The following is a 19,340-nucleotide window of genomic DNA, read 5'->3' as shown; positions in this document are numbered from 1 at the left end:
CCCGCCGGCCTGCTACTGGATTCCAAAAGAGGGGAGAAATTTCTTTTTTTTTTCATATATTTTTATTAGTTGGAGGCTAATTACAATATTGTAGTGGTTTTTGCCGTACATTGACATGAATCAGCCATGGATCTACATGTTCCCCATCCTGATCCCCCCTCCCGCAAGAGGGGAGAAATTTCTTTAATGAGAGAGTCATCTTACACAAGTGACCCGACGCCTCAAAGGTTTGCCCTTGGCCTGATCACACGGCAGGGACAGAATGTGGTCCTTCTGCAGCGGGGTCTGTTACAGTGCAACTCAGCTTGCTCAGCTTGACATCATATTCTATTTTACACCCCGTTTACTTGCTCAAATTCCAGTCAACCCGATACACACTACTCTTACTCTTAAAACATAAGAGAGAGGTTACGTGGGTGCATTCTTTCTTGAGTCGTGTGGATGTATGAGACCTGTAAGATGTCAAACTGGCTAACGAGGGCTTAATGAGACTGGCCGGCGCTAGTTTATGTCCTCAGTCTACCCCCTGGTGGAGGGATTCATTACCAGTTGGAGCCAAAGAAGGAAGGAGAGAGAGAGAAAGAAAAAAAAAAAGCGTGAGTTATTTCCTGAGTATCTATTCAGTCGCTCGCTCAATAATCTAGGGCGTGTTGTTTAGAGGAGCCGGCCTGCTCCGCAGGAGGGGAGCTGAAGCCTGCTCTTCCCCTTCGAGCCTGCTCTTTGCCGGGAACCGCGGCAGCAACACAGCAGCGGGGGAGCAGTCCCGCCAAGGGGCCTCATTCTGAACTGAAGGAGCCATCACTCTGGGTGCAAAAAAAAAACCATATAGTGAAGAGCCTTGCTTCTGGCAGGTCTGCAGTCCTTCCCTTGGCTGCGGATAATATCTAATGATTCAGAGGAAGTACTGTCCACTCTTCAAAGAGAGCCCAGCCAATTGTGTAATGTTATTCTGCGGCACTGGAAGAAGCCAAAAACGCAGGGAGGCCGGGGAGAATGCTTCCTTCGCAGCGATCAGCTCACATCCTGCACCAGCAGGTTTGATCGCCCTTATCTCTTCTTGCATAACGACAAGTGTTATGACTGCACAGAAGCGACTAGTCTTCCAAAAAAAAAAGAGAGAGAGAGAGAGAAATCCAGCCACAATATTTGCCTCCAGGACTGCCTGTGGCGGTAAATTCCTTAGACTGACCACACACTGTGTGAAAAGCGATTTCTTTTGATTTGCTCGTTTACCAGTTCTTAACTCCATCAGGGGCCCCCTCCCCACGTCCTTACATTGGGGAACGAGGCAAAAGGAAGAGTCGGTGGGACTCACGGGCAGAGAGGGCAGGTCTGCGGTCGCCGGGGGAGGGGCGCTGGGGGAGGGGCGGACTGGAGGTCTGGGAGGAGCAGAGGCAAACGGTTACAGGAGGCCGGACCAACACCAAGGTCCTACTGCTCGGCACAGGGAACCATGTTCAACATCCTATGGTAAGCTATAGTGGAAAAGAATGCGTAACGTTTCATGTGTATACATATGTAACTGGATCACTTTGCTATAGAGCAGACATTAATACATGTCACCTATACATCAATAAAACAAATAAAAAAGTCTGTTCATTTTGCAACATCCCTTTCATTTAGGCGGACATCATGTAATCTAAATATTCTTTCATCTCTGTTTCTCATACTCTATACTGACTTTAAAAACTAATTTCTGTTTTAAAAACTAGCTTTAAAAAACTGAACACTATGAAGGACCCAGCTGTGATCATTTGGGCACCACAACACCCGCGCCTCCCAGCCCCCACCGCCAAGCCGGTCGTCATTACCAGGTGCTGGCGTAAACTCCAAAGGCAACCAAACCCACATGTGTGTGCAGCTCCTCCTTTTAAAATGCATTTTCACATGTCAGTATATTCTGGAGATCATTCCACTTTGCTCACCAATAGGGCTGTTCAATCCTTTTTCATGGCTGCATTGTATTCTGGCGTGAGGACATGATAATTTATGTAACCAGTTCAGGTATTTATACTGACAGGTTTTTATGTTTCTAGGTGCTCACTCATACATGTAAGACTCCAACAAAGACCTCTGTATACATGTCTTCACCCCCAACACAAGTATGTGCACTTTAAAAGCTGATAGGTATTTTCAGATTGCCCTCCAAAGAAATAACATCAATTTATACTGTCATGAAATGCTCCCACTTCCTTGCCAGCACAGTCTAATAACAGTCAGTCTTCCATCAAGCGACAGCTCTGCCTGGAAAGCACGCAAAGTTTAGGGGCCTTCAGACAAACTACACTTCCTAACGCTGAGCCTTCTGTCCTGGCTCCCGTGAAACCATGCCACCACGTGAGCCCTAAAACCTAACAGAGCAAAGCGAACAGGGTGAAGAAAGCAGAATGGGACAGACAACCAGACCAACCAGCGCCGCCTGGAAGCGCCTGGTTTTTGGGACCGCCAACATTGTGGACTACTCAGCCCGTGCTGGTAACCGTCCGTGTGTGTGCCTTTAGCAGGCGGGGGTGTGAGAAGAGTCCAGGGTTTCCATCAGGCTCTCAAAGCAGTCTGTGACTTCTGCCAAAAAAGCTAAGAATCACTGACTTAGGGTAATAAAAAAGAGAGAGAAAATTAAGTTTGTATAAAAATTCAAGCGCCTGGTTTAATGGCTTAACATAGATAGACTAAATAACACTGCAAACCTAAACTCAATACATAAAATAATGAAATCATGCTACAGCACAGATTCTCAAATTCTGAACTCAAAAAACTTTCTAAAACAAAGCCTGTGGACCAATGTGGTTTTGCCGAAGTTCTGTTACATCAAGTAGGGATGCTAACAAACAAAAACAAAATTACCATATTCTGTCATCATTTCATAAGACTATCTAAACCCCCAAAAGTAGGAAAGATGTGACCTGGGAGTAAAAGGCAGGGCTTTAAACTGGGTAAGTCTAACTCTGTCTGAAACCCCTACAACTGCCCCTCACTGTCTTACTTCACCATCAACCCAGAGCTAAACAACAGAGAGGAAACCCTGCCGTGAATCACCGCCATGTGTGGCCGGGCCCTTGGAAACGACAGCTGTCAGGGACCTGCTCTTATTATATTCATGAAAGTCCTGCTTCTGGTCTGTGCTGCCGAAAGAGGCAGAGGAAAAAGCTCCAGCTCCTGAGTCTTGGATTTGCCATTAATTAATTTCTGCTGAGTTATTTAATGCCGCTCTGAACCTCAGCTCTTACATCAGATGAGAATACTAACACCTTTCCTGTCCACCTCACAGGACAGGCTCAGATGGATAAATATGTGAATATGTGAGCAAGGTTTTTTTTTTTTTTGGTAAAATATAATTTGATACAACATGCAAAGTTGACCCAGCTAAGGAGGAGGAGGTCAGGACCTAACCCCACCCCTCTTTGGGGATCCCGTATTCTTAATCATTGTGATACAGTCTTTCCTAACATGTATCACTGCTGTTACTACACCTCTTACAAGTCTTCATTCCGGCCAGTGGCTGAACATACAACAATTATTAATAATTTGCAGGACTTGGGCTCCTTTAATACGTTAGTGACAGCTATGCCTTGAGATGAGAGCTCTTAGTTTAATTAATAAAGGATTTGCTCAGGAAATACTCAGCCTGATTTCTTTTTATCTTTAGATATTAACCTTTGTAGATGATCGTAAGACCTACGAGGTGGAGCCACTTGGCTATATTGCTAAGGAAGAAGATTGGGCCTTACTGTATTCAAACTGGACATACCTGGTGAAAATGTAAAAAATGGGGAAAAGGATGTAACACTGGAAATGTCAAGTCTTTTGAGCAGTGTAGTCAATTTACTAAATTGTAGATTATAGGTTGGCATTAAAACAGTATGTGAGGCTTGCTGAAGACAAAAAATTACACCCTAAGGGAGTCTCGAGTACACTGCACTTTTCTCATTCACTCAGTTTTGTGATTTATGTAGAATAAAAACACTGTGGACTTTTTCTGCTAATTGAGACAGAATCATCTCTAGTTAAAGTTGACCGTGGCTTTGGTAGGCAAGGGAGGTCAGGGAGATGAAGGAGGGGAGGGAGGTCAGGGGTTCCCCCAGGGGCAGCTGTGGCTGGGGCGTCGGCAGCGGGACGGGGTCCCCCAGCAGGGAGGGCGGCCCAGGAGCCCCCCGGACCCAGACCCCACGCCAGAGCCCCCACGGGACCTCCCTGTTCCGTTCTTCCCCCGGCGCGGGGCCCGTGGATGCGCGCGTGCTGGGTGGCGCCCCAAGCAGAGCTCCAGACCCCACCCGGCCCCCACGTGCTGAGCCCACTCTCCCCCCGCCCTCCAGCTCCTGGCTCTTGGGGCCCCTGTGGCCTCCACCCTCCACCCTCTGCCCAGCGGCTGAGGCCCCTCAGCCTCGGCTTCCAGCGGACTTTCCCCATGGCTCTCCCTCCTTTACCAGCCCGACTCCAGCTCAGGCATGAGGGGGCTTCGCCTCTCTTCAGCAGACATGCTGCTTGCACTTACTCTGTCTGGATTTCCTATCGGCTCCCTCTGCAAGGGACAGGCTTTAGAGACAGATAGGGTGTGTGTGTGAATCTCACTCCAATTCTCTCTATCTGCACTTTTAAAACATGTATGTGGTGGGTACCGTATGTCAGAAACGGCCAAGTGCTTGGTCTCATTAGTTCACTCATCACACCAAATCTATGAGGCGGCTATTATTATTTCCCCCAGTTTACAGGTGAAAAAAAAAATTGAAGTTCAAAGACATTAAGTACACTCAGTCGTTTAGAGGAGAGGGGATACAAATCCCAAACTTCCTGGAATTCAGAGCCAATAAGCTTAACCAGCATTTATTAGCAACCCTCACCAAGTTGTAGAGCTTGAGCAGCTTCGTAATCTCTCTAATCCTTAATCCTCTCGTGTGTACACAGGGATATAAATGTCCACTTGGCAGGATTAATGACATTATGCACATGAAGCTACTGTCAAAGAGTCTGGCATTCAAAAGAGGCTCCTCAATGTTTTTCCCACTTCTCTTTTCTGGCCAATAACACCACCCTCATCTTTTACATCCTGCCTCTTCCATGAAGGCTCCCTGGAAGGTGGAACGAACTATATCAGCCCACCATGGTCTCTGCCTCATGCACAACCCAAGAGGTCTAAAATTTAGTTCTGAATTGTTTTCCAACCATTTCGTGTAAGGTAGCTTTTGTTTTTCCACCGGAAGTTTTTATAAGCAACAGCACTGTTATACTTCACTTCCATCTCCTGTTCTTCACAAAGTACGCTGTAAGAACTAAATAAATGTGGACTAGGTGAGTGATGCAGCCCCCGGATCCAGTCCAAGATAGATTTTTTGCTTTAGAAAAATTTCATTCTGTGTTTTGAAGTAATTATTAAAAAGGTATTACGGTAAATGCAAATTCATAATCATTCCTTTACCCAGCATGGTGACAATGGATTGCAAACAAGGAGCAAACTGGAATTTAACTGTGATCTACCTTCCTGAACTGCTGAAGTACCAAGGAAATCATGCTGATACTAGAAAACATTAATGGCATCCATCCCTAAATGTATATGGCAGCCATTAGGATTTAAGTGTTTCAGTGTGTTGGCTATTCACAGCTGGTTGTTAGAAAGACGATGAAGGTAACTGGGATTTATACAATTGCCTAACGGTTGTGTTAAGCCAGCCCTGGGAGTGAGCCAAGATAAGAAAACAGGAATGACTCCACTGATACAAACTAGAGCCAAACAGCCAGGGCAACTGACTTAAGACTCCAGACACAGTCTGTTCTCCATAAGCTCCTAAACAGCACCGAAGACCACTGGGCCCGGCCCAGCAGACTCCACAGGAGGAGCAGGGCGCCAAGACCTTGCCTGGCCTGCTTCCACCCGCCTGATCGACCTCAGCCAGCACCCAGAACGGCACGGCCCGCCGCCCACCGGCCACCCCGTGGGGGCACGAGCCCTCTCGTCCGTCTGCTTCATCACACTCCTCGCTAGGCATTCTCAGGTCACCTGCTCCCTCCTTAATGAAACCAACGGACCCATTTCCACCTGGAGTTTCTCAGTCTGAGTCTCTGGACTTGAACAGAGAGCTCTCTGGAGTCAAAAGGAGACAGGCCCACAGCGTGGACATGTGGCCTGCTGGGAGCCGGGTGGAGGCTGCCAGCAACACCGTCCAGGCAAGTGAGCTCAGGCAAAGTGGAAGGATGTTTTAAAGGAAGAAAGTCTCACGTGAGCTATTTCCACCTTTTCCAAAGAAGCAACCAATTTCTGATACCGTCAGAAAAAAAACAACACAACTTTAAATGCCGGTTTCACACTGTTTTTAAAAGTTACATATTTCCTTAGAGAAAAAAGTGAAATACTTTGACTTGATGTATCTGAATGAAAGGGGACTTCCCTGGTCGCTTAGTGGTAAAGAAACTGCCTGCAAGTGCAGGAGATGTGGGTTCAACCTCTGGGTCAGGAAGATCCGCTGGAAAAGGAAACGGTAGCCTGCTCCAGTCTTCCTGTCTGGGAAATCCTACGGACAGAGGAGTCTAGTGGGCTACAGTCCACGGGGGTCGCAAAAGAGTCGGACAAGACTGAGAGACTAAACTACAACAACAACAATCTGCATGAAAAGACACTAAATAAATACCTAATATTCCAGGCGAGGAGGATACCCATGAAACCCAAACAACTGGGCTGCATACAGCCTGCGTTTCTGTGGCAAACTTCTGGAGACAGCCTCTACAATCTCCCTGGGTAATCAGTGTCTCCAGTTCCTCTTCATTCCGCCGTCACTCCAGTGACACTTACACATAACGTATTACACCTTTTATTTAGTAACAAGGGGTGTGTCAACACAAACATTCAGATGAAATTCAAGGCAGTTAACCCCCTGAAGCGCCCAAATACCTTTACAATTGGCACCATCCAGGATCACCATCCAAGTGACGGTGCCCAGCTTTGTCTCAGGACATGAAGAAGAAAACCTGTGTGTGTATCCCTGATGAAATGTGTTGCAAAGGTTTCTCTCAGATGAGAATTCCAGAAGGCACTGTCTGAATATCCATCTTAATTGCTAACTTTTGCCATGAACATCATTAGGCTACCTGGGCGATGCCTTCATGGTTAAGGATCACAGAAAACACAGTTCTTATTATGAGTATCTACCAATCAAACCGTGGGTTGGAGAAGACTCTTGAGAGTCCCTTGGACTGCAACAAGATTGAATCAGCCAATCCTAAAGGAAATCAACCCTGATTACTCATTGGAAGGACTGATGCTGAAGCTGAAGCTACAATACTTTGGCCATCTGATGTGAAGAGCTGACTCACTGGAAAAGACCCTGATGCTGGGAAAGATTGGACGAGAAAGGGGTGGCAGAGGATGAGAGGGTTAGATAGCATCACTGACTCAATGGACATCAATTTGAGACAACTCCAGGAGAGAGTGGAGGACAGAGGAGCCTGGCACGCTGTAGTCCCTGGGGTTGCAAAGAATCGGACACAACTTAGCAACCGAACAATAACCACCACCAATCGCTATTCAAGATAAAGGAACCAACCGGCTGAGAAAGCTCTCACCAAACTATAAATTGTACTATACTGATTCTTTCTAGAGAATATACACTTCTTATCTAGGAAGTCTGGAACAGCAGTCTCAAATTCTCTTTAGGAGCAAAAAGAAACAATGTCATTAAACGAGTGTAGTTCCAGGAACCGCAGGTCCTCTCCGGGATGGTTCCCATAAATGGACAACAAACAGTCCAAGGCCATCCTCACACAAGTACAGGGTTCGTGGAGCAAAGATAAGCAGCTCGCTGGGCCAGAGCCCCTCTCAGTAACGCCAAGTGGGTAGTAATTCATTTCTGCCAGTCACTGGGCTCCCGTCAAGGAAACTGAATTGTCACACCTTCATTCACAACACCGTCTCATGGAATTATTTTTTCCGGATTCCTTGGGAAGTTAAAGCATTTGAGAAGAATATCAGGAACTGTTGTTTCAGCCTGTTTTGTGAGTAGATAATTGCCTTCCAACTCCATTACTGCAGGAAATGATGTGTGTGGCATTGTTCCTAGTTGGGGGGAGCGCGGTGTTTTAGCCAGACCGATGCATGCTTATTAAACAAAACAAAACAAGAGCATGCAGCCCAAGCCACTTCGATGAACTCAGACTTTTTGAATCTGGTCTCTAGATAAGAGGCTGGCCCCAGACAACCTACCCACATACCAGTAACATTCTTTTGAAAGAGTGTAAGCAAAACTTGTTTTGAGAAATGAAGAAATTTCACCAATATTACTAAATGTGGTAATGAGTAACTCCAGTACATTAAGTGCTATCAAAATGGGTTCGGCAGAGACCTATTTGAAAGGCTAGAGTTTTCCCCTCATCGGAGTCTGAATCAAAGACCAGTCTGGGAACTAGAAATCAAACACGTCTCATCCCGAGAAGTACCTTTGAGTCCATGGAATATATTAGCTGGTCTTCCTGAAATGTGACATCATTTGTGGTACCAGCTGCATGGGTGTGCCACGTAAGGATTTACAAAACCAGTATTCCTTTGGCTTTAATACGCATTTTGGGATCACAGAAAGTAGTCTAATCGAGCTAAGTGCTCCAAGGGGAACTGCTATGGACTTCACTTGAGGAAGCTTAAATCACTTATGATCTTAACCGATCAACCTTTTTACGGGTGGATTACAAAGAGTAATCTCCTAGTGGACATCTAGAATCGATGGTGATGATGATAATAAAACTTGTAAAAGCAAATATTAAACACGGCACTTACATGTCAGGCTCTGTTTAAAATATGTGATGAAAGTTAACCAATGAATCCCTGGAACAAAGCGGGTAGGTTTTGGTACTTTTACTACCGATAGTTTAACAGGTGAGGATACTGAGACAGGGAAAGTAGGTAACTTGCCCAGAGTCACCTAGTTACTATGCAGCAGAGGTAGAATTTGAGTGGATGGTGAATACTTGGACCCCTCAACTATCCCAGCACTCGTGATTCTCAGACACTTCTGATTCAGCTATGATCCTACCTCCGAGATGATTATTTGGATGGCTTATTAATGATATGACAAGTACTGAACATTTTCTAAGTCTAAATATTTCTTAAAGAAACACCACAGTTCTATTATAATTAAATTTTAGTTTTAAATAGTTGCTATAGAAAGATTTTATTTTTCCCTGGAACAGTATGCTACAGTGCTATATGATAAGATACATCAATGAAGAGGAAACCATTTCTATGGAACATCTATGCTTGGCACTGTCATTCAAAAGTTTGAGGATCTTTAAATGATTTTTTAAAAACCACTACCAAATGTAGAATTAAGCTCTTAAGAAATACCTCAGCTGCTTCATATTATAATTTTTAAAAATCAGATGTAAAGAAATCCAGGTGAAAGGGTGCTAGACTACAGCATATCCACCCACCCATCCATCCGTCCATTCACCGGCTCAATGAATAAGTCCCACGTGCCTGGAATACATGTGGGAACACAGAATGGATAAGGCAGCCAAGCTTCCTGCCCTCAGGACTTCTGTTCTAGTCAGGGAAACACTAGATACCAATGGGAGGGTGCTATTTCCGACTGAGTGGTCAGGGAGGGGCTCTCAGAGGAGGGGGGTGTATGAACAGTGAGCTAAGGAGAGTGGTTAGGGAGCTGGTAGGATCTATGGATGGGGAAACAGGGGAAATAGTGGCTGAGTTTATTTTTCTGGGCTCCAAAATCACTGCAGATGGTGATTGCAGCCATGAAATTAAAAGACACATACTCCTTGGAAGGAAAGTTATGACCAACCTAGACAGCATATTAAAAAGCAGAGACATTACTTGGCCAACAAAGGTCTGTCTAGTCAAAGCTATGGTTTTTCCAGTGGTCATGTATGGATGCGAGAGTTGGACTATAAAGAAAGCTGAGAGTTGAAGAATTGATGCTTTTGAACTGTGGTGTTAGAGAAGACTCTTGAGAGTCCCTTGGACAGCAAGGAGATCCAACCAGTCCATTCTAAAGGAGATCAGTCCTGGGTGTTCATCGGAAGGACTGATGCTGATGCTGAAACTCCAGTACTTTGGTCACCTGATGCAAAGAGCTAACTCACTGGAAAAGACCCTGATGCTGGGAAAGATTGAGGGCAGGAGGAGAAGGGGACAACAGAGGATGAGATGGTTGGATGGCATCACTGACTCAATGGATATGGGTTTGGGTGGACTCCAGGAGTTGGTGATGGACAGGGAGGCCTGGTGTGCTGCAGTTCATGGGGTCGCAGAGAGTCGGACACGACTGAGCGACTGGGCTGAACTGAACTGAGGACCTGTGGACAGAGCGTGTCAGGCAGGGCGCCAGGGTGGAGACGAGCTCAGATGCGTCTGAAGTGCAGAGAGAACCACAGTGTGGCCAGAGGGGACTCGGGGAGGCGCACGGGGAGGGAGATGACCCGTGACATCAACCGGACCCCGTCAGCCACGGGTCAGGGGTCTGGGTTTTATTGCGAGCGAGAGGGTGTCATTAGAGGGTTTAAGGTGGGGGGTGACAGACCTGGTCCGTGCCTCCTGAAAGATCCACGGCTGCAGTGAGGAAACTGGATTGGGTGTGGCTGGGGGCAACAGGAGGGTGCGCAGGGAGAGCGGGCAGGAAGCTGCGGTGCGAGGAGAGCCGGGAGCGCTGCGGTCACAGCGAGGACATGCAGCGCAGGCGGGCTCCCCGGTGACCGAGCAGGGGCCGCACAGTGAAGCAGAGCCGACCGGCGAGCTGCTGGCTCGGGTGTGGGGTCTGGGGGAAGGACTGAAGTCCAGACTTTGATTTAAGCAACTAGATAAATAGTGATGCTGCCCACGGAGATGGGAAGTCTGGGGGAGCAGGCTGAAGAGGAAGAGGGGGCAGGAGGCTCAGGCACTGGAGTCTGACAGACGTCCTGGATTCCGCAGTGGAGATGCTGACCAGGCAGTGAATCTGTGAGGGCAAAGTGAGGGCCGGAGATACAAGCTGTTCAGTTCACTTCAGTTCAGTCGCTCAGTCGTGTCCAACTCTTTGCAACCCCATGAACCGCAGCACGCCAGGCCTCCCTGTCCATCACCAACTCCTGGAGTCTACCCAAACCCATGTCCATTGAGTCGGTGATGCCATCCAACTATCTCATTCTCTGTCTTCCCCTTCTCCTCCCACCTTCAATCTTTCCCAGCATCAGGGTCTTTTCCAATGAGTCAGCTCTTCAAATCAGATGGCCAAAGTATTGGAGCTTCAGCTTCAACATCAGTCCTTCCAATGAACACCCAGGACTGATCTCCTTTAGAATGGACTGGTTGGATCTCCTTGCAGTCCAAGGACTCTCAAGAGTCTTCTCCAACACCACAGTTCAAAAGCATCAATTCTTCGGCACTCAGCTTTCTTTCTTTTGTTGTTGTTGTTTTTTTCCAGCTTTCTTTATAGTCCAACTCTCGCACCCACACATGACCACTGGAAAAACCATAGCCTTGACCAGATGGACCTTTGTTGGCAAAGTAATGTCTCTGCTTTTTATTTTATTTTTTTTTTCCACTGTGCAACCCACTTCAGTGCCTGCAGCCTACTGGCAGAGGCCAGGCAATGGTTTGGGGCCGCGTTTGCTCTGGCATGGGACACTATGAGAGGCCCAGGGGGACGAGCCTGCCATAAATCCAAACCCATGCATAATGTCTCTGCTTTTTAATATGCTGTCTAGGTTGGTCATAACTTTCCTTCCAAGGAGTAAACGTCTTTTAATTTCATGGCTGCAATCACCATCTGCAGTGATTTTGGAGCCCCCAAAAATAAACTCAGCCACTGTTTCCATTGTCTCCCCATCTATTTGCCATGAAGTGATGGGACTGGATGCCATGATCTTAGTTTTCTGAATGTTGAGCTTTAAGCCAACTTTTTCACTTTCCTCTTTCACTTTCATCAAGAGGCTTTTTAGTTCCTCTTTACTTTCTGCCATAAGGGTGGTGTTATCTGCATATCTGAGGTTGTTGATATTTCTCTCGGCAATCTTGATTCCAGCTTGTGCTTCCTCCAGCCCAGCATTTCTCATGATGTACTCTGCATATAAGTTAAATAAGCAGGGTGACAATATACAGCCTTGATGTACTCCTTTTCCTATTTGGAACCAGTCTGTTGTACCACGTCCAGTTCTAACTGTTGCTTCCTGACCTGCATACAGGTTTCTCAAGAGGCAGGTCAGGTGGTTTGGTATTCCCATCTCTTTCAGAATTTTCCAGTTTGTTGTGATCCACACAGTCAAAGGCTTTGATCGTATGGATACAAGCTGGGGTGCTGATGGAATCTTGGGCCTGGTGTCAGGGCAGGGAACAGGCTGGAGGCCTGACTGAGAGGCACAGCAATGGTCTGAAAGAAGAGGGGTCCCCACGGTGGGGGGAGGCAGAGCGGCACTGTGTACACAGGATGCCCAGGGGAGAGGGACCCCCGAGGAGGAGGGAGGGGTCACCTGCTGACCACAGACGGAGGACAGAAGATGGAGCAGGGATCTGGCCTGATGGAGGCTGTCAGTAGAGGGGGGAACTGGGAGGGGCGCTGGGCTGGGCTCAGGGAAGGATGCAGGGAAGGGAAGTGCAGACAGCACCGAACACCCAGAGTCCTTCCCAGGCATTTCGTTGTGAGCGTGAGCACATGGACAGAGTGGCAGCTAAAGGAAGGGTTAGTGTGGGGCCTGGGGTGGGGGGGCTTCTCCAGTTTAGGGGTCAGTTCCAGTACATTTGTAATATGTTAAATTAATGATTCTGCATAACCTTTCAGTTTGCATCTTTTCATCTTCTGAAAAATTAAAGAAAATTAGTTTGATTCTAGCTAATGTTTGAAACATGCATTTTTCCTTCTGTACACATTTAGTCAGAATGTTAAAGATTCACTGGGCACCTAGGTTTGGCTCAGCCAGTCCACTGGCTGCTTCAACTATGAATACTGCCTCTTTTGCACTTGCTGTAACCTTGAATTTTCTTTTCCCAAACACTTAAAAAGGAACTTGCCCTTTTCTTTACTAAAACTGAAACCAGATGCTCCCAGGTGGGCACAGGTACGGCGCCCACCTTCCCCTCAGGGCACCTTCTCCTTGCGGTCCCCACCAGATATTTGAGGCTGAGGGTAGGGTCCTTCCTTAATTACTGCCACTCAGCTGACATCATCTTGCAACATTTTAAAGACTGGGGGTCACAAAATAGAAACAGTCACAGAGTAAAATATAACCAGGTCACCTGGCTTATAAAACATAACTCACTCATCTTTGACCCTGGGCCTCCTATGAAGATGACACCCTGACCACCTCCATGGGGCAAGGTCATCTGCAACCCACAGCCACCAAGAATGCTATCAAGAGCGTGGAGACTTCTGCAATTCCAGATGCGCACTGGGGGAGGGGTGAACCAGGTGCACCACACCCACCTGGTCCTAAGAAGCACCATGCCTTCCAGACTCAAGTGTGGTCTCACCCTGTGCCCCTCATCAGACAGCCCCATGAGATGGTAAGACAATAAACCCAAGATTAACATGAGATCCAGGCAAGCACGTGTGTCTGACACAGGAGAGAGGAGGACGCCTTGCTCTCCTCCTCGGATCGGAGACACCACCAGGGCCTGGGAGCTCCACCCCCACCCTGCCTCGCTTCACTACATCTGTGATGAGGGGATCCGCTGGGGCAAGAGACAAGGGAAGAAAGGAACCGAAAACCAAGCCTGCGGGCTGCTCACGGGCTGCTCGTCCCACCCTCCATCACTCCTCCAGGCCCGGTGTGCGCCGGTGGGCAGCAACCTCACGGCCAGCTTGGCGGCTCACGGCACGTCCCGCCTTAGAGAACCAGGGCGCTGATGCCATGGGCGCTCTCGGGATCTGCAGACAGAGACCCCTTTCCCCAGCAGTGGGTTTAAAGAATTACCACTGTCCCATGAAGATGTTAGACATGTGTCTGTGGCTGGTGGTGAGAAGGAATTCTCTCATCTTGTTATTCACAACAAATCACTGAAAAAAAACTTCCAAATCTCTCCAGCACCAGACCAGAAATGGTGAGCCTTCGTTGGGGAGTTGGATGGAGAACTCTATGTTTTGAAGCAGTAAGTGAAAGAGCAGCAAGGAGAGGAGGCTGGACAGAGGCCGCGGGGGTAGGGGGATCAGGAAGGATGGGGCCTCAGCTGCAGAAGCTTCCCTTCAGCAATGAAGGGGCTCTGCCTCCCCGATTTCCACCCGTCCACGCTGCTTCCAGAGCCACGCTCCAGCTCCCACAAGCTGAGACTCAGATATATTTCTCCAAAAAAAAAAAAAATCATTCAGTACAGCGGCTGACTACTAGCCTACAACATGACGTACTACTGGTTCTGTGGCTGGTACTGTGATATTTTGAGACTGTGACATAGTCTTTGTGGGCTAGAAAAGCCTAATGACTACCTACATCGCTGCTTCTATTGAAGATTCATTCCACGTTCCAAACAGATGACCTAAATTTTTAAAGGAAAAAAAAAATTGTTTTGGTCATCAGGAGTCATTGCTCTTTTTCAGGGAGATAAAACGTCAAGTTTCGACTTTCACAGTATGCAGTTTATCTTAAAAGCTTCCCTAAGAGAAATAGCAAATATTATAAGCTAGGTGAGGACAAAACAGAAACCTGATGATGTAGGCTAAAAATAACAGAACATGTTCATCATCTTTATCTTCATACTCAAACGTGAACAGAAGTAGCAAGGGCAATCCAAATCTCCCTTAATCAAACTCATCACTAAGCCTGATACTATGGAGAGAACTTTCCTTTTTTAAACACACAGCACAAGTCCTAAGCATGGGATATGAAACAGCATGAAACGCATTCTTTGTTCTTGAACAATTTAATCTTCTGGGAAAGGAAATGGGAAATCCTTAAATAGGCGTAGCTGCCTACTCAAAGCCCATAGTATTTTCTCAATAATTATACAAAAGCAAAATATTTATCTAAGGCAAAGATATCTTTTTGATATCTTAACATCTTTTTGATCTTACTAATAATGATGGTGTTCTCAAAAGCAAGAAAAAAAAATAGTAACTTTAGTCACTTAGGCTAACGATTATGAACACATATTAAAAAAAGCAACAGGGCAGATTATCTGAATTTTATTGTTGTAAGATATATAAACAGTGCATAGACATACCTATATATGGATGTTAAAAATTCCCACGGTCTTAAATTCCAAACCGAGCTCTTCATCACTATCCCTGCCCTGTCTAGACTAGGAATTGCTATTTTCAGCTACGTTCTCAAAAACCCACGTGCTGGGTAGCCATTTCCCCTATCAGTCACACAACTTACTCTACAGAGCAACTTTCCTGTCACATGTAGTCTAATTAATCTACAGGGTGAACACAAATTAATAAAGTTGCAAATGTGAAAACTGTCTAAGTGACGTTAAGTCTGTAAATTCAGTGATGGAAGCAGAACTAAAATTTAGGTCTTCTGACTCCCAAAGCCAGTGAACTTCCCAATTTCCAGTTTTATCTGAGGTCTTCAACATCAAAGATGTCTGTTAATTATCAATGGAATCTGCCAGTATTTTCATTTGTGTTTTTGATAAACAAGGGCAGAAACCAAGCTTTATTAGGTTTTTTTTTTAATTCCTACCATTTTTCTAGGAATATAAAGTGGCTAGATCACAGGTGCTTCATAAATGCTTACTGAACTAAACCAAACCAGATACTCTGCCATTTTTTCATTCTGTAAATCCTAGTAAATTCAAATTTTATCTTTAATCCTAATGATTCTCTGATAATAACTTATACAGATAGTTCCTAATAGGAATTCCCTGATTTTAATCATAACTGCTCGCTTATAAGCCACGGTCTTTGCTATGATACTGTGTAATATTACGGTCCTGGTTTTTCTATTTCATTATTACATGTGCACAACTAGACTGTAAATTCCATTAAGATGGAATGCTACTATTGACTATAGATCTCTCTGAATACAACCAGACACAGTACAATGCTTCAGTGAGTAAATGCATAAAATCTACTTCGGCTCCCATGAGAGTATTAGTTGCTTACGGGTGTCTGACTCTTTTTGATCTCTTGGGCCTGCTAGGCTCCTCTATCCACGGAATTCTCCAGGCAAGAATACTGGAGTGAGTTGCCATTTCCTTCTTCAGGGGATCTTCCCAACCCAGGGATTGAACCCTGGTCTCCTGCATTGCAGGCAGATTCCTTATGGTCTGAGCCCCCAGGGAAGCCCTTGGCTCTCATACTTAGTGGGAAAAAGATACCCTGACAACTAGCTCTTTAATTCCTATTATTATGTTTCACCAACAACCATATTTTTGTCTCTAGTAAGTTCACATCAGTTATATAAAGATCTGCATGTATTAAATATGAAAAAAGTAAGAAAAAATGCAATTCTCAAAAGTACTACTAACTCTCCAGAGATACTGTATATGCTTCCTGAAATCTTGACATCTTTGTTTAAATTTTTTATTTCTTCTACATCTTTGTTCATAGATGGTATGCACCCATCTGCACAGAACTGCTGAGAGGGGGAAAAGGAAAAAAGAAAAAAATCTGTCATCATAGTGACACCTACTGGTTTTTAGCTGTAAATTTTAGATCCTAAGTAAAAAATAGATTCCTCAGCATCAACATTTTTCTTAGTAAAATTAAATGCTGTTTTCCATTTTAATAATTTACTAGATATATAACTAATTTGAAAATGAATTTACTCAATACACAACTGACCACATCAGGTTTCTGTCTGTGTGTGAGACCACAATCTCACTGTAATTTTAAGAACTATTTTTCTAAAAAAGATACACCTCCAAAAAAGCTGCTTAAGCACTTCAGAGTACTGAAATTAAAAAAAAAAAAAAGATTTAACTTGTGGTTTTCTATTCAAATTCTCTACAAATTCTATTTTAAAGGACTGCATTATAGTAAGCCTTAAAAATTTATAAAATTATTTCTTTGAAGAATTATAATTTTAGCAATATGGACACTTTCATAAAAGAATTTGACCTATGAAAAAGAAAAACTTTAAGAATCTAGCTATCATTGAGATATAATTATAACATATAACATTGTATTAGTTTAAGGCATACAATATGATGATTTGATATATGTGTATATCAGGAAATGATTACAATGTTAATATCTATCAGTTACTATTTTTTCCCTTGTGATGAGAAGTTGAAGATCTACTCTTAGCACTTTTCAAATACACAATACAGTATTGCTAAGTAGTCATCACACTCTACGTTACACCCCCAAAACTTGTAACTCGGTATTTTGTGACTTTTGACCCACTTTATCCACCCCCCCCCCACTCTTGCTGCTGGCAATCACCAACCTGTTCTTTTCTATGAAGTTTTTGTTTCAGGTTCTAAATGTAAGTGAGATCATTTAGCATTTGTCTTTCTCTGACTAATTTCACTTAGCATAATACCCTCAAGGTCCATCCATATTGTCATATATGGCAGGACTTACTTCTTTCTCACGGCTGAATAAGATTCCATTGTGCGTGTATGTATACACTCATCACATTTTCTTTAATCATTCGTCCACCGATGGGACGCTTAGGTTGTAGTTTTCAGCATACAAATCTTTCATCTCTTTACACTTATTCCTAGGTATTCTATTCTTTCTGATACAACTGTGAGACTGTCTTCTTAAATGTTTATTTTACTTTTGGCTGTACTGGGTCTTCACTGCTGTGGGCAGGTCTTCTTCTGCTGCAGAGAGCGGGGGCTGCCCTCCAGTTGTGGGGCACAGAAGTCTCATTGCAGCGGCTTCCCCAGCACAGGCTCTAGGCGTGTGGGCTTCAGCCGTGGCACAGGCGTAGCTGCCCGACCCTATGTGGGAGCTTCCAGACCAGGGATCGAACCTGTGTGTGTCCCCGGCACTGGCAGGCGGAATCTTTACCACTGAGCCACCAGGGAAACCCTCTTAATTTCTTTTTGATAGTTCATTGTTAGTGAACAGAAACACAGATTTTTTTGAGTGCTGATTTTATATCCTGCAAGTTTACTGAATTTATTAGTTCTAAAAGTTATTTTTGATGGAGTCTGTGATAGGTAGTATCACAGAAAAAGTAAAACTCTTATTTGCAGATGACACTGACTTCTATTATAGTTGAATTTTTCACTCATAAATCGTGTTAACACTTCTTTGGAGATTAACTTTTCCATGCCCACTTGATTTCAACTAGAACTGATTTAAGTTTGGGGAGGAAAACAATTATTCCAAAGGAACATATTCTCCGCTCACTTGAACTCTTTAAAGGTGCAGTACTGCCTATGATGGCTGCGGAGTGGATCTGCTGGCCTTGGGGCCCAGACACATCGCAAGGGGCTGGCCGCACACTCAGCCCTTTTGCTTTAAATGCTAGACCTCTTTCATCTGGGGATGGGCCATGTACTGGTCTCTTTCGAGTGGCATTCCCGTTATATTCCAGCCTAGGGTGCAATCTGACCATCCAGCAAATAGTGACATAGTTCTTTTTTTAAATAATTCAGCATATGTTAGAAGACTCAAATTCACATTCAGGAATTCCCTGCTTTCTGGAAGCTCACTCACTTCATGCTCTTTGTCATGGTGCATACGTGGGTTGGAAAAGAATTTCCAGATATGAGACAGAACGAGAGAAGAGAGTTTATTAGAGTGGGAGACACTGTTAGAACAGCAGGTGGGCTCATGGGAGAGTCGACCCCTTTCAAGGGCTAGTAGCCAACGTTTATAGCCTCGAGACAGAGAAAACTCCTACTGGAAGGGTGGCATCAGGTGATGGGTTAGGATGCTGTAGGGTGGGTAACAGGGTGGTACTTCACCTAATATGGGGTCAGGGAACTGGCGGGTTTAGATCCAGAGGCTCAAGGCAACAGCTGCTATGGAGATCGGTCAGTTCCAAAGATGTCTGTCCTAAGACCTTGGTATAGGGTGCCACGTTCTTCACTTTTATAAAAGACATATATTAGTACTTGTTTTTGCTAACCAAAAGAAATCCAAAGAGGGTTTTCATTTTTATGAAAAAAAAAAAAAAAAAGGTAGAACACACATAGCTTTCAGCATTGATCTTACAAGCTGGTACAGAGGCAGCATGTACCGAGAAGCTCCGTCACTCGGCATCTGAGCATTAAGCTGCCAAGCTTTCAACCGTGTCTGGGAGCACTTGGGTTTTATCTCGACTTATCTGTATTTCATGCGTCCATCAGCAAGATGTGCTCTAGTCACTGCTTCTTCACTTCATGCCGTCGGCTCACAGAAGGCTGCAGAGAAGGGAGGAGCCGTGCTGACGGCTGAGTGTTCTTTACAAAAATACAAACTACTGTGTGATTGTGCAGAAAAACTGGGGGACACACCTGTACTATGCATTTTCATGATATCACTTCAGGAATC

The 19,340-nt window shown here is 45.1% G+C and overlaps 1 non-coding gene across 1 annotated transcript; it reads right to left on the bottom strand.

The window, feature by feature from the left end:
• Nucleotides 1-11,511: 11,511 nt before the first annotated feature.
• Nucleotides 11,512-11,644, bottom strand: LOC133060051 (small nucleolar RNA SNORA42/SNORA80 family). The gene has a single exon (XR_009693716.1). It is a non-coding gene; the product is annotated as a small nucleolar RNA SNORA42/SNORA80 family (small nucleolar RNA).
• Between the last annotated feature and the right edge of the window lie 7,696 nt (nt 11,645-19,340).

This window comes from Dama dama, chromosome 7 (genome assembly GCF_033118175.1).
Source record: "Dama dama isolate Ldn47 chromosome 7, ASM3311817v1, whole genome shotgun sequence".
Classification (NCBI taxonomy): domain Eukaryota; kingdom Metazoa; phylum Chordata; class Mammalia; order Artiodactyla; family Cervidae; genus Dama; species Dama dama.
The sequence above is the reverse complement of the archived record's forward strand: the minus strand, read 5'-3'. Positions and strand labels throughout refer to the sequence as shown.